We start from the raw sequence: 16,571 nt of genomic DNA on the forward strand, positions 1-16,571 counted from the left end.
CTGTAAAAAAAATTGCACAAGGTAACTGATGTATGTTGGAGAGTCTCTGGATTAAGGACACCAAAGGTCTTGATGAGGCATCATCTCATGAATTATGTCTTCTCTTGTGTTAAATCCACTTCATATTTCTTCCAGAAGCCCAAATGATAAAATAAGAACTCTCCTCTCCAACTTCTGTGGCTTCAACTTTGTTTTGTTGATTCACCATTTCCATTTATTTGCTTTCCCACTACCAGAATCCCTTAAATCTGAACAATTAAGCTTGACTTTTCTTTGGGGAAATTTTTTCTGGGTTTTGCTTCCCTTCTTTAAGGGGTGTGTGTGTGTGTGTGTGTGTGTGTGTGTGTGTGTGATTCTAATTCTTTATTTCTCCAGTGAATGATATACACTTGATCTCTCCAAGTGTTGCATGAACTCGAGAACTTAAGCTTTCTAAAGACAATCTGTTCCATGAATACATAATTATTTTAATGTTTATTTATATTTGAGAGAGAGAGACAGAGTGGGAGTGGGGGAGGGGCAGAGAGAGACAGAGACTGAATCCAAAACAGGCTCCAGGCTCTGAGCTGTCAGCACAGAGCCCCAGGCAGGGCTTTAACCCACGAGCCATGAGATCATGACCTGAGCCAAAGTCTGACGCTTAACCAACTAAGCCACCCAGGTTCCCCTTCATGAGTAGATAATTTAATAGATATGTTCAGGAAATATCATAAGTTACAAATCCTCAAAGAAGCCTCTCCTTTTCAGGCTGCTGTGGGATCTGCTCCTGCAGTTTCTTCCCATAAGGGTGTCAGCCATGGGGACCTGGAACCCAAGAGGCTTCCAGACCTTGTCCCAGACAGGAAAGCTGGATTCCTCCTGGGACCTGCTCCTGCAATTCAGGACCAGAGAGTGAAGGGGAGGTGCATTTAGGTTTTCATCCTTGATGGAGAGGTGTGTCCTTAGACATATGCTTTCTGTGAGGAAAGTGAGTCTGGAGAAATGTGGAGGCTTTGTTGTTATTTTCTGCAAAAAGAGTTTAAATTCTTTTGGCTGGACTGGCGAGTTTTAATTTTTAGTTCAGGGAAGCTGGTGGTGTCTGCTGTGGTAGAAGGAAATAAATCTCTGCAAGGAGATGTCCCTAAGAGAGATTCGTTTCTAAAACCCTTCCTAAGATTGCAAACAAGTTTAAGGGGATATATATTCCCACCTTTAAACTTCAGACTCCCAGATCTCCGCTGTGTCCTCATCCAGTGTGGATTACATTACTGGTAAAACATCTCAGGAAAGAGTCCAAGGTGGCGGGAGGCTCGCGGTTAGAAGAGTCCAGAGTTGACAGGCAGACTTTTCCTGTTTTCTTGCTTCTGGCTCGCCCCCTCTTCCCTTGGAGGGGATGCTGATACGAATGAGCGGCTTCTGCCTCTTCCGGGACCGCCTTTGAGACTCCAGAGCCTCACCTGACTTTCTCAGTGAGAGACAGGGAGGCAACAGACTCCTTCCGCCGTTCGCAGAGGAGGGTCCTGGGGCTGAAGCGTGGGGGAGGGAGCGAGGCCAGAGCTGTTACCCAGAACCCAGAGGGAGCGAGCAGCAGAGACTCTCTGCCAGACAGAGGCGCATCGCGGAGAACTCAAACTTTGTCGGGTAAGGATTTTAGGGTCTTTTGAGCTGGGAGTTTTTAGGGCGCTGGGAGGTCTGCTGGGTCGCTGATTCCATCCAGCCGGGAGATGGATTAAAGAAGTCCGCGCAGGGCAGAGGGGTGGCTGAGCCCAAGTGCAGGCGCGGCGCTGTCCGCAGCCCCCGGTGCTGAAACGGGCCGCTTCTGGGCGCGCGAGAAAGGGGCCTGCCCCGGCATCTGTTTCCAACCCCGGCACACACACACTCCTCCAGCCGAGATCACAGGACAAAGCTCTCCGCTGTGCCCAAGTCCATCACACTCCTTACACTCACATCCAGCAGCCGCGCTGGGCCGATCCGGGCTGAGCCGTCGGGGCAGGAGGCAGAAGGCGCTGGACTGTCTCCCGCTAGAGACAGGAAGGGAGTCTGGCCACGATACTACCCTGGAGACACCTCCATAAGACACCCTGTAACCCAGATGCCTGGCCACGCGCCTTCATGGCAGCCTGTCCTGGAAGAGGCTCTCTGGCCGCCTCGTTTCTGCGGCTTCAGATCTGGGACTAGAGCAGAGTCTCTCCGAGTCTGCGCCAGGCGTGGGGCAGTTATGTCCATGGGCTTGGAAGGAGCAGGAGCTAGGGAGGTCAGCAGACTGGGGTTGAGGGACTGCCTCCGCTAGACCCAACTCAGCGTTGGAGATCCAAAGAGACATGTGGCTGAGGAGGAGGCAAAGAGTTCATATTATTTAGTGAAGTGAGCAGTCACTGTTTCTATTCTATTCTTTCTTCCTTTTTTTTTTTTTTTTTATGATGGACTCGTAATCTACAATCTTGGTCAGTCGGTGCTTGGGGGCTTAGTGTTTAGATATGGAGGAGAAGGGGCAGCAGGCTCTCTGATCCCTTGCAATCCCCTAACCGGATAATCATATGGGCTCTCTGTCCTTGTCCTCAGGCTTTTCTCCTCAGCTCAGCTTCCACCCCCACCTCCAACACCAGAGGGGGCTAAGCCAGCTGGTCCTTGCTCTGGCCATCCCAGCAATCTCTGGCAAGGGCTGGACTAGGTAACTAGGGGGATGGAGGGGTGTTTCATTTTTCTCCCCTTGTAATTCCTCAATTCATAACTGCCCTACTTGATGCTGTTGTTGAGATTTTAAACTTTGTCATTCTAAAGCGGCTATCTCCAGCTAGACATGAAATGTGGAGGAGGATGAAAGGAGGGAAGAGCAGAAAGGATCTGAAATCCCCCCATGGGCCACTGGCCATGGGCCCAGCGCCTCCAATATGCAGTTTACTTGCTCAGGACTCCCAATGGGAGCGCTGCCACCTCTCTCCTGGAAAGGAGAGACTTTATGGTGGATGCTCCTCACCAAATCTTTCAGACGGGCAAACTGGGGTCAGTGCAGTCCTTGGCACCCCAGACCAGTGGGCAGTTGCCCCTCCACCTGGGTTCAAGCTCCCTCCTAGAGTGGGCTGTGCAGACCCCTAACTTTATGGACAGTCTGCCAGCAACTACCCCCCCCCCCCGCCTTCCCTCAGCATATGCGCGCACGCCTGCACACACTTTCATTCATAAAACCCAGTAACAACATCATTGTCTGGGCACGGAGTCACATACTCCCTCTGAGAAATCATTGGAGGGGGCAGTGAAGAGTTGGTCCTGTGAGATGGGAGGTGACTACTATTGCCATTGCTCTCTGTACCAGGTCTTGTATGACAAAGTCATGGATTCTTGAAAATTCTGCCAGGCCAGGGAACCCCATTGGGATTTTGCTGAGCTGGTGGGAGCTCCTTTTTGGCAGGAATGGGGGCCCTTTCTTCACATGAATGCCCAAGCACATGCACTTTTCCTCCTCAGCCTCTGTTCAGCTGTAAATGGGGTCCTTGCTGGGCGCAGGATGCCAGGATAGAGTGAATGGCTGCTCTGTGGGTAACTGACTGGTCAGAGCAAGATCTCAGTCACTTTAGGTGGGACTTTGGCCAGGACTGCATGTGCCCCATGCCTTTGGTATGCCCTTTTTTTGCCTTTTCTGTCCTCATTCACTATCTGCCAGCAGTTGCTCTGCCTGGTTAATAATGGTTGCCATGGTGACCAATCTCCCGTCGCCATGGTACCCAGGAGGTAAACAGTTGGAAGCTGTAGAGGCTCTTCCTTAACTCCCCCAAACTGTGCAGAGGCTGTGGGTTTCCTGGAGGAGTGGGGAGAAGGATGGCAATGACCAGGGTGAAGACCCCCCCCACACACACACACACATACTCATGCCCTGCCTAGAGGCCTCTTCACCTGAAATCTTCTCTAATCCCTGCCAACCACTGTGCCCTCCAGGTTCAGAGGGGTCAAGCTTTTATTCTCCATGCCCAACTGCATACACTGAGACCAAGGGGTAAATAGTTTTCCCTCTGACCTAATTACTATCAGGTGCACACTAACTACTCCTGAGTACAAATCACAAGGCTAAGTCCAGTGGGAGATAGAATTACTTAAACAAACACAGTCCATGCTCTCTGGACATCACAGTGTAGTGTGGGAGACAAGCCCTTACATTCTCTGTTAGCTGGGCTCTGCTCTGGACTGAAATAGAGGTAATAATAATGCCCGGAAAGTAGAGAGAGGTGCGAGTGACTGACTCCCAGGGGAGGACATACAGGAGTTGAAACTTAAAGGATGACAGGAATTTCAACTGGCAAGAAAGAGGGAAAACCTCTCTCTAAGCAGAGGGATGAGTAGGACCAAAGATGTGTGGAGTCATCAGGAGAGGGTAGGTCCTACTCTGGTAACATACAGAACCTCTCAGGGGCTAGCCCATTCATCGCTTATGCAATTTCTGAGGTTAGGAGGAACTGGGGGACTCTGCATCATGGGACAGGTCCACTGGCCAGAGCCTGTTATTCAGTCCTCACCTGGCCTGGAAGGGAGACCGAGAAATACAGGAAGCCAAAGGTGAGATTGGGTGAGCCTGCCAATAGGAGGGACAAGAAAATTCATGACACGCTTCAGGAAAGCATGAGTAGTTTGGTTTGAATGGAGCTACCCCTTTAGGCCGATAAGAGTTATGAAAACTCTTGAATGTTAGGTTAAGACTGCATGCTGGAGAAAACAGGCAATCTCTAAAAGTTTCTGAGTTATGTGATTCAAACTACCTTTTATAAAGACCCTGGTGTTAGTGCAGAAGATTCATTCATTCAATCAGTCATTCCATACCCACTGAGAACCTCCTAAGTGCCAAGCCTTGGATGGATTACAGACGTGAGACAATTATTTCAACAATCCTGGGGAGGGAGGCCAGGGTCTGGACAGAGTGGGGGAAGAAGAGGCCAGGATGCCCACCCTCGCTTCATTTCTGGATTAGTGAATGACTGAGTGGAAGGGGACACAGGGGACAGGTGATGTAAGTGACAGGACTTGGGGATTTGTGATCTGGGGAAGTGAGGAAGAAGGAGGAGTGGAGGCTCTTGCTGGGTCATCAGTTGGCTTGGGTGTCATTCGTGGTGTTGGCAAGACAGGGCTCAGGGGAGAGGGGGAAATTTTGAGGTAGTTGGGCTAGTGCCATTCAGTATAGTTTTGTACCAATGACACTCTTCCATGGCTATGCCACACCCTCACACACTGCACCCTGGACTTCATCTAGTCCCCACAGCACTTTATTTGCCCTCTTTTGCAGATTTCACACATTCCCTCTCTCTTGCATTATAACAATGCTCTGTAGGGGTTAAATTCAAACAGGCTTTTGTTTGCGTGTTCTGCCACTAGATGACTTTGAACAAGTTATTCAACCATTCGGAGTCTCAGTTTCTTCATATGTAAATTGCAAGTAATAGTTATAATACCTGCTTCAGTGGGTTGTTGGGAGTAAGTGAAGGTAATTGGAGTGAATTCCTGGGCACAGCACCTGTACAATGATTGATCAAAGTTAGATATGAACATCTTATTATTTTTCATAATGACAGCATATTACTTTTATAATCACATCACAAAAATTAATTTAAAAAAACAACAGTTTACCTCTGCCCACAGCTAGGCTCGGTGAAACAGGTCCTTGGGGAGGGAAGGGAGGTTCCTTGCCTGGCCTTGTTTGCCCTGGCTGTGTGTGTGTGTGTGTGTGTGTGTGTGTGTGTGTGTGTGTTGGGGGAGGGGGGAGACGGAATTCTGAGGAGAGCATTTGTAGGGCTGGCTACAGACATATGGGTTCTCCAGCTCTAGCAACATCTGGAAAGCAGTTACATTCTCTTGGAATCTCAATGTGAGCAGCTGAATCTTATTGCAAATCACTTAGAAACTGAGTACACTTAAAGTGGAGGAGGAAACCAGAGTCCCCATTAATTCTGAGTCATCTCTGCAGAAGACCAAGACACTTTCTAGGCATGAGACAGGCCTCTGTCTGGTGGTTGAGTAACATAATTGATAACCTTGTTACAAATTCAGATCCTTTCATCCCAAATCTCTTCCTGTTCTTGAGAACAATGTTAATTTTTTCTCAGACAGGAATTGAAAATCTGCACTTGGCGTATGCAAACTTGCCTTTGCTTGCGTTATAAAAATGCATAGAGTTCAGAAGAGAGAGAAATCCACCTCACAGCCACTCAAAGTTTCCTCGGGAAGCCAGACACAACAACCTTAACTCAAACTCTCTCTTCATATCTTGGTGTGGGGACATTCATGGGTTTGCCTATCCTCCACTCCGCAGAAAGGGGAGAACATGAATTCTGAACTCCATTTCCCCTCATCACCTCAAAGCTCAATTTGAGCTTCTGGATACATCCTCATGGTCTAAGAACTGAGCTGCCCTTTTGGATCTTTATCGGGAAGATGGAGGCGGCTTTGATACCTACCAGTCCCAGAAATTGGGCTTGTTTCTTGAGAGGCAGGAGATTGACTTTGCAGGCTCTAGGACTTAATTGCCTGCAATAGTCCTAACTGTGCGAAACATGCACCTTGGTTTACTCAACTGTACGATAGGGATAATAACTTACCTCGTAGGGTGATTGTGGGGATTAAATGAGTTTGTCCATGTGAAGCATGTGAAACTGTGGATCAGTCCTTGGCATAGTGTGAGCCCTCAACAATGTGACCAATATCATTATTATTAATGTGATATTTTGACATTTCTCCCCTTTATTACACTTATATTTTGCGAGTTTCTTATAGCAGATATTGTTAGTTTTGCATTTTAAAAGCAGCTTTGCTATTATATTTAACATTACTTTTTTAGATTAGTTCATAGGCCATAAAAGTCATCCATTTAAAGTATACATTTCAGTGCTTTTTAGTAATCTTCAGAGTGGTGCAGTCATCGCCACAATATAATTTTAAAATTTTTCAACACTTCCAAAAGAAACCCTGTAGCTATTAGCAGTCACTCTTTTTTCTGGCCACCCCCTATCCCAACCCTTTCCCCAAGCAACCACTAATCTACCTTCTATCCCAGTGAATTTGCCAATTCCGGACATATCATATAAATGGAATTATACAACATGTGGCTTTTTGTGTCTCGCTTCTTCCACTTAACATAATGCTTTCAAGGTTCATCCATGTTGTAGCATGTATCAGTATTTTGTTCATTTTCATTGCCAAATAACAGTTCACTATGTATATATACCACATTTTGTTTATCCAGTTATCAGCTGATGGACATTTAGGTTGTTTCCACTTTGGGGCTATTACGAATAATGCTGCTATGAATATTCATGTATAAGTTGTTGTGTGGATATATGTTTTCCTTTCTCTTAGGTATATCCTTAAGAGTAGAATTATTGGGTCATATGGCAACTATGTTCAGCATTTTGAGGAATTGCCCCACTGTTTTCCAAAGTGACTGTACACTTACATTCTTACCAGTAGTGTATGAGGATTCCAGTTTCTCCATCTTTACTAACCCTTGTTATTGTCTGTATTTCTATTATAGCCATTGTAGTTGGTATGCAGAGGTATCTCATCATAGTTTTGATTTGCATTTCCCCATGATTAAATATGCTTATAATCATGTGCTTGTTGACCATGTATCTTCTTCAGAGACATACCTATTCAAATCCTCTTCCCAATATTTAATTAGCTTGTCTTTTTATTATTGAGTTGTAACTGTTCTTTATATATTCTTTATATATATATATATATACCTTACCAATACATGATTTTAGAATATTTTCTCCCATTCTATGGGTTGTCTTTTTACTTTCTTGATGGTGTCATTTGATGCAGAGGTTTTTTTATTCTGATGGAGTATAATCTATTGTTTTTCTCTTTTCATTTATGCTTTTGGTGTCATATCTATGAAACCATTGCCTAACCCAAGGCCATGAAGATTGTGTTTTATTCTAGGAATTCTATAGTTTTGGCCCTTACATATAAGCCTATGATCCATTTTGAGTTCATTTTTGTGTATGGTGTATATTCTTTTGCATATGGATATTCAGTTTTTCCAGCATTTGTTAAGCAGACTATTCTTTTTTCCATTGATTTCCAATTGATTGTAAATGTGGGATTTATTTCTGGACTCTGAATTATATTCCATTAATCTATATACCTATCCTTTTGCCAGAACCACACTATCTTGATTTTTATAGCTTTGCAATAGGTTTTGAAATCTGAAAGTGTGAGTTCTCCAGCTTTGTTCTTCTTTTTCAAGATTTCAAGATTGTTTGGCTATTTGTGTCCCTTGAATTTCCATGTAAATTTAGGATCAGCTTGTCAATTTCTGCAAAAACTCCAGCAGGGATTTTGATAAGGATTGCACTGAATCTGTGGATAATTTGGAGAGTCAACACCATATTAATAATATTAATCCTTCCAATCTGTGAGCAGGAACTATCTTTCCAATTGTTTATATCTTCAATTTCTTTCAACAATGTTTCATAGTTTTCAGTGTACAAATCTTTAATTTCTTAGGTTAAATTTCCTAGGTGTTTTGTTCTTTTATGCTGCTATTATAAATGGGATTGTTGGGGCACCTGAGTTGATTGAACATCCGACTATGGCTTAGGACATGATCTCACTGTTCGTGAGTTTGAGCCCTGAGTTGGGATTTGCACTGACAGTACAGAGCCTGGTTGGGATTCTCTTTCTTCTCTCTTTCTGCCCCTCCCCCACTTGCATGCTCTATCTCAAAATAAATAAACTTAAAAAATGGGATTGTTGTCTTAACTTCATTGTATTATTATTCAATGCTAATGTATAGAAATACATTTGATTTCTGTATGCTGACTTGTATACTGCCACACTACTAATCTTATTTATTAATTCTAATAGTTTTTTGGTGGTTTACTTAAGATTTCCAATATACCAGATCATGTCATCTGCAAATAGAGATAATTTTACTTTTTCTTTTCCAATCTGGATGCTTTTATTTGTTTTGTTTTGTTTTTTCTTGTCTAATTGCCCTGGTTAGCAGTACAATGTTGCATGGAGGTGATAAGAGTGAATATCTTTGTCCTGTTCCTGATTTTAGGGGAAAGCATTCAGTCTTGCACCTTTAACTGTGACATTAGCTGTGGTTTTGTCAAGATGCCCTTTATCAGTTTAAGGAAATTTCCTTTTGTTCTTACTTTGTTGATTGTTTTTATCATGAAAGCATGTTGGATTTTGTCATATGATTTTCTTATGTCTATTGCACTCATCATGTAGTTTTTGCCATTTAATTAATATGGTGTATTACATTGGTTGATTTTGGGTGTTAGATCAACTTTGCATTCTTGGGACACATATCACTTAATCATGATATGTGACTGGATTTTTATTCGCTAGTATTTTGTTGAGGATCTTTACATCATAATGTAACTTTCAAAGTGCCCTCTCATATAAGTTCTGATATTCAAGTTATATTGTACCACGTCCAGAGAATTTTGACATTATAGAGTTTTGTCATTTCTGCTTTTGGAGCTCTAGAATGTTTTTATTTCTTCCAATAGGATCACATTCATGCACAAACAATGAGAGGACCTTTAGACACAATATTTGCATTCTACAGTTCTGTTCCATCATGAAACTTTTGAAATGGAATGGGCCTTGGTTTTCAGCTCTGTTCCACAGAGTTCCCTAAGGTTTTCTGTGCACACTTTAAGTTTCTTTATGTATATTTAAATAATTAAAGAACCCAAATAAAGATAACATTGACATGTGCCCCCTACCAAATTTTTTTAAATTTTTTTTCATGTTTTTACTTATTTTTGAAGGAGAAACAGAGCATGAGCGGGAGAAGGGGAAGGGGCAGAGAAGGTGGAAGGCACAGATTTCAAAGCAGGCTCCGGGCTGTCAACACAGAGTCTGACACGCGGCTCGAACTCACCAACTGCAAGATCATGACCGGAGCCCAAGTCAGATGCTTAACCAACTGAGCCACCCAGGTGCCCCATCCCTACTAAATTTTAATACACTGGAAATCATGGTCAAAATTAACTTGTGTCCCACTGATTGTCTTTTTTTTTAGAGAGAGAGAGAGAGAGAGAGAGAGAGAGAGAGAGAGAGAGAAAGAGAGAGAGAGGATGAATCACAAGCAGGCTCCATGCCCAGCACAGAGCCTGATGTGAGGCTCAATCCCACAACAGTGAGATCATGACCTGAGCCAAAATCAAGAGTCAGAGGCTCAAATGATTGAGCCACCCAGGGAACCCATGTCTTTATTTTTTAATTGAAGTGTAGTTGATGCACAATGTTACATTAGCTTCAGGTGTACAGCATAACAATTTGACAACTCTATACATTATGTGATGCCCACCACAAGTGTAACATCATCTGTCACCATACTGCACTAGTATAGTACTATTGACTATAGTCCCTATGCTTTACCTTTTATCCCCATGACTTATTCATTCCATAACTGGAAGGCTATATCTTCTACTCCCCTTCACCCATTTTGCCACCCCCCACCAACCATCAGTTTTCCTCTGTATTTATGGGTCTCTATTTTTTTGTTTGTTTTTTGATTCCACATGTAAGTGAAATCATATGATATTTGTCTTTCTCTTTCTTTTTTTTTCAATTTTTTAAATATGAAATTTATTGTCAAATTGGTTTCCATATAACACCCAGTCCTCATCCCAACAGGTGCCCTCCTCAATGCCCATCACCCACTTTCCCCTCCCTCCCACCCCCCATCAACCCTGTTTATTCTCAGTCTGTAAGAGTCTATTATGGTTTGCCTCCCTCTCTCTAACTTTTTTTCCCTTCCCCTCCCCCATGGTCTTCTGTCAAGTTTCTCAGGATCCACATAAGAGTGAAAACATATGGTATCTGTCTTTCTCTGTATGGCTTATTTCACTTAGCATCACACTCTCCAGTTCCATCCATGTTGCTACAAAAGGCCAGATTTCATTCTTTCTCATTGCCGAGTAGTATTCCATTGTGTATATAAACTACAACTTCTTTATTCACTCATCAGCTGATGGACATTTAGGCTCTTTCCATAATTTGGCTATTGTCGAAAGTGTGGCTAAGAACATTGGGGTGCAAGTGCCCCTGTGCATCAGCACTCCTGTATCCCTTGGGTAAATTCCTAGCAAACTTGCATGTCATCCTTGCACAGGGGCCATGCTAATCTTCTCTGTATCATTCCAATTTTGGTATATGTGCTGCCAAAGTGAGCACTGTCTTTCTCTTTCTTATTTAGTATAATACCCTTGATGTCCATCCATGTTGTCACAAATGGCAAGATCTCATTTTTTATGACTGAATAATATTCTGCATCTTCTTTGCCCATTCATCTATTGATGGACACATAGGTTGCTTCCTTATCCTGGCCATCGTATATAATGCAGTGAACATAGGGGTGCATAGATCTTTTTGAATTAGTATTTTCACTTTTGGAAAGGAGGTAAACACTCACTAATTATCTTTATAAATGTTTTCAAGTACATTTATTTTTAAAATTTTTTAACATTTATTTATTTTTGAGAGACAGAGCATAATAGGGGAGGAGCAGAGAGAGGGAGACACAGAATCTGAAGCAGGCTCTAGGCTCTGAGATGTCAGCACAGAGCCCGACATGGGGCTCAAACCCACGAACTGTGAGATCATCACCTGAGCTGAAATCGGCAGCTTAACCAACTGACCCAGGCACCTCTCAAATACATTTAAATAAAATATATACGTAAATGCTTTATTCATTGAGTTTCTGTGGAAAATTTCATTTGCAATAAGTCCATGTTCATATCAATGTATAAAGAAACTAAAATGCTGGTCACTAGCCCAAATTGTAGCCTGAGCTAAGAAGAGATCCAGCTTTTCTTTCTCTCAGTACAGTGCTCTTGACCACCTATATTGTCTTTCCAATGCCATTTGTCTCAAACAAAAGGTATTTTACTAGTGCTTTCCCCCTACATAAGCCTAGGGCTGCTTAAAAAAACACAACCTTCATCATTGCCTATAGTAATGTCTGTTCTGTCCTTTGTGTTTGTTCTGTGGACTGGTTCACAGGTCTCAGAGTGATTAAGTGGCTTAGCATTGGATATTTTCCTTTCATCCTGCAGTTTCCAGATGGGATAGGGGAAGAAGGGAGAGGCAATCCAACTTTGGATGAAGTTCCAAGACATGTAGATCCTGTGGGAGTTATTGACTTATCTTTTGCTTTTAATTTGACAAAGTGAGCCTGTCCAACTTCACATTTACTGAGAATTTGCTGAGTGCTTTTGCCCAAGTGATGCTGAGAAAGTTGAGTTGTGGAGAACTGAAATGAATGAAACCCAGAGAGATATTACTTCTGAGAAGATTGAAGACCTTAGGTGGTAAAAGTGATCTGTCTCAGCTGGAGAAAATAAAGACTTGTGCCCAGTGTGCCTGTCCATCAGGCTGTGGGGTTGTCCTCTGGTTGGGGTTTTCTTTTTGGCATGGCTTTGTTCTAGACTCGGTGCCTCACTAATGAAACCCTCCAGCCCCTGGCTGCATAAGTGTCATAACCAAAGACAATGATAACTCAGATAACCTCCAGTGGGTCAGAGGAGTATGCATCTTGGGCTCTTGGCACCTCTCTATTGTCTCAGCTGCATTTAGGGCTTGGGAAATGATAAGGTTTCAAACGACACAAATTGAACCAGGACTGGTATTCATGTTTAAACCATAATAGAAAAGGACAGAACATGGACAATTTTTTTTTTAGTATAGTTAGTCATCGTAAGTGGGGACCAAGATTTTTTTCCAGAAGCACATTTTAGTTTATAAGAAAGGGCTTTACATGTTTTGACCTCCTTTGTTGCTTACTCGCTTTCTCCCTTATAAAGTCCCATCCATTTCTAAACAAGACAGAAATGTTCAGTGTGACTCATTCACAGAGCACTGTGAGAATCAAGTGAGTTTAAATAACATTTAAAGTTATTAGAGGAGGGGAAGAGGGAAGATGGCGGCGTAGGAGGACGCTGGGCTCACCGCGCGTCCTGCTGATCACTTAGATTCCACCTACACCTGCCTAAATAACCCAGAAAACCGCCAGAGGATTAGCAGAACGGAGTCGCCGGAGCCAAGCGCAGACGAGAGGCCCACGGAAGAGGGTAGGAAGGGCGGCGAGGCGGTGCGCACTCCACGGACTGGCGGGAGGGAGCCGGGGCGGAGGGGCGGCTCGCCGGCCAAGCAGAGCCCCCGAGTCTGGCTTGCAAAAAGCAGAGGGGCCTGACGGACTGTGTTCCGACAGCAAGCGCGACTTAGCGGCTGGGAGGTCATAAGTTAACAGCTCTGCTCAGAAAGCGGGAAGGCTGGAGGACAAAGGGAAGGAGAGCTGCTGAGCCCCCTGACGACAGAGCTCAGTTTGGTGGGGAACAAAGGCGCTCCCCAGCGCCATCTCCCCCGCCCATCCCCCAGCCAAAATCCCAAAGAGAACCAGTTCCTGCCAGGGAACTTGCTCGCTCCGCGCAAACACCCAACTCTGCGCTTCTGCGGAGCCAAACCTCCGGCAGCGGATCTGACTCCCTCCTGCTGCCACAGGGCCCCTCCTGAAGTGGATCACCTAAGGAGAAGCAAGCTAAGCCTGCCCCTCCTGCCCCTGTGCACCTTGCCTACCCACCCCAGCTAAGACGCCAGATCCCCAGCATCACAAGCCTGGCAATGTGCAAGTAGCCCAGACAGACCACCCCACCCCACAGTGAATCCCGCCCCTAGGAGAGGGGAAGAGAAGGCACGCACCAGTCTGACTGTGGACACAGCGGTGGGCTGGGGGCAGACATCAGGTCTGACTGCGGCTCTGCCCACCAACTCCAGTTATACACCACAGCACAGGGGAAGTGCCCTGCAGGTCCTCACCACGCCAGGGACTATCCAAAATGACCAAGCGGAAGAATTCCCCTCAGAAGAATCTCCAGGAAATAACAACAGCTAATGAGCTGATCAAAAAGGATTTAAATAATATAACAGAAAGTGAATTTAGAATAATAGTCATAAAATTAATCGCTGGGCTTGAAAACAGTATAGCTGACAGCAGAGAATCTCTTGCTACAGAGATCAAGGGACTAAGGAACAGACACGAGGAGCTGAAAAACGCTTTAAACGAAATGCATAACAAAATGGAAACCACCACGGCTCGGACTGAAGAGGCAGAGGAGAGAATAGGTGAACTAGAAGATAAAGTTATGGAAAAAGAGGAAGCTGAGAAAAAGAGAGATAAAAAAATCCAGGAGTATGAGGGGAAAATTAGAGAACTAAGTGATACACTAAAAAGAAATAATATACGCATCATTGGTATCCCAGAGGAGGAAGAGAGAGGGAAAGGTGCTGAAGGAGTACTTGAAGAAATAATAGCTGAGAACTTCCCTGAACTGGGGAAGGAAAAAGGCATTGAAATCCAAGAGGCACAGAGAACTCCCTTCAGACGTAACTTGAATCGATCTTCTGCACGACATATCATAGTGAAACTGGCAAAATACAAGGATAAAGAGAAAATTCTGAAAGCAGCAAGGGGTAAACGTGCCCTCACATATAAAGGGAGACCTATAAGACTCGTGACTGATCTCTCTTTTGAAACTTGACAGGCCAGAAAGAATTGGCACGAGATTTTCAGTGTGCTAGACAGAAAAAATATGCAGCCGAGAATCCTTTATCCAGCAAGTCTGTCATTTAGAATAGAAGGAGAGATAAAGGTCTTCCCAAACAAACAAAAACTGAAGGAATTTGTCACCACTAAACCAGCCCTCCAAGAGATCCTAAGGGGGACCCTGTGAGACAAAGTACCAGAGACATCACTACAAGCATAAAACATACAGACATCACAATGACTCTAAACCCATATCTTTCTATAATAACACTGAATGTAAATGGATTAAATGCGCCCACCAAAAGACATAGGGTATCAGAATGGATAAAAAAACAAGACCCATCTATTTGCTGTCTACAAGAGACTCATTTTAGACCTGAGGACACCTTTAGATTGAGAGTGAGGGGATGGAGAACTATTTATCATGCTACTGGAAGCCAAAAGAAAGCTGGAGTAGCCATCCTTATATCAGACAAACTAGACTTTAAATTAAAGGCTGTAACAAGAGATGAAGAAGGACATTATATAATAGTGACAGGGTCTATCCATCAGGAAGAGCTAACAATTATAAATGTCTATGCGCCGAATACCGGAGCGCCCAAATATATAAAACAATTACTCATAAACACAAGCAACCTTATCGATAAGAATGTGGTAATTGCAGGGGACTTTAACACCCCACTTACAGAAATGGATAGATCATCTAGACACACGGTCAATAAAGAAACAAGGGCCCTGAATGAGACATTGGATCAGATGGACTTGACAGATATATTTAGAACTCTGCATCCCAAAGCAACAGAATATACTTTCTTCTCGAGTGCACATGGAACATTCTCCAAGATAGATCATATACTGGGTCACAAAACAGCCCTTCATAAGTTTACAAGAATTGAAATCATACCATGCATACTTTCAGACCACAATGCTATGAAGCTTGAAATCAACCACAGAAAAAAGTCTGGAAAACCCCCAAAAGCGTGGAGGTTAAAGAACACCCTACTAACGAATGAGTGGGTCAACCAGGCAATTAGAGAAGAAATTAAAAAATATATGGAAACAAACGAAAATGAAAATACAACAATCCAAACGCTTTGGGACGCAGCGAAGGCAGTCCTGAGAGGAAAATACATTGCAATCCAGGCCTATCTCCAGAAACAAGAAACATCCCAAATACAAAATCTAACAGCACACCTAAAGGAAATAGAAGCAGAACAGCAAAGGCAGCCTAAACCCAGCAGAAGAAGAGAAATCATAAAGATCAGAGCAGAAATAAACAATATAGAATCTAAAAAAACTGTAGAGCAGATCAACGAAACCAAGAGTTGGTTTTTTGAAAAAATAAACAAAATTGACAAACCTCTAGCCAGGCTTCTCAAAAAGAAAAGGGAGATGACCCAAATAGATAAAATCATGAATGAAAATGGAATTATTACAACCAATCCCTCAGAGATACAAACAATTATCAGGGAATACTATGAAAAATTATATGCCAACAAATTGGACAACCTGGAAGAAATGGACAAATTCCTGAACACCCACACTCTTCCAAAACTCAATCAGGAGGAAATAGAAAGCTTGAACAGACCCATAACCAGCGAAGAAATTGAATCGGTTATCAAAAATCTCCCAACAAATAAGAGTCCAGGACCAGATGGCTTCCCAGGGGAGTTCTTCCAGACGTTTAAAGCAGAGATAATACCTATCCTTCTCAAGCTATTCCAAGAAATAGAAAGGGAAGGAAAACTTCCAGACTCATTCTATGAAGCCAGTATTACTTTGATTCCTAAACCAGACAAAGACCCAGTAAAAAAAGAGAACTACAGGCCAATATCCCTGATGAATATGGATGCAAAAATTCTCAATAAGATACTAGCAAATCGAATTCAACGGCATATAAAAAGAATTATTCACCATGATCAAGTGGGATTCATTCCTGGGATGCAGGGCTGGTTCAACATTTGCAAATCAATCAACGTGATACATCACATTAACAAAAAAAAAAGAGAAGAACCATATGATCCTGTCAATCGATGCAGAA

At 43.4% G+C, this 16,571-nt stretch overlaps 1 protein-coding gene and 1 non-coding gene across 2 annotated transcripts in view; one reads left to right on the plus strand and one right to left on the minus strand.

Moving 5' to 3' along the window:
• CNGA3 (cyclic nucleotide gated channel subunit alpha 3) overlaps positions 1-16,571 on the plus strand; it is a 67,245-nt gene that overhangs the window by 10,825 nt on the left and 39,849 nt on the right. The gene's annotated exons all lie outside the window — the stretch shown is intronic.
• Positions 11,055-11,163, minus strand: LOC112869787 (U6 spliceosomal RNA). Its single transcript, XR_003224433.1, has one exon. It is a non-coding gene; the product is annotated as a U6 spliceosomal RNA (small nuclear RNA).

Source organism: Puma concolor, chromosome A3, assembly GCF_028749965.1.
Source record: "Puma concolor isolate L17-30 chromosome A3, mPumCon1.1.hap2, whole genome shotgun sequence".
Classification (NCBI taxonomy): Eukaryota; Metazoa; Chordata; class Mammalia; order Carnivora; family Felidae; genus Puma; species Puma concolor.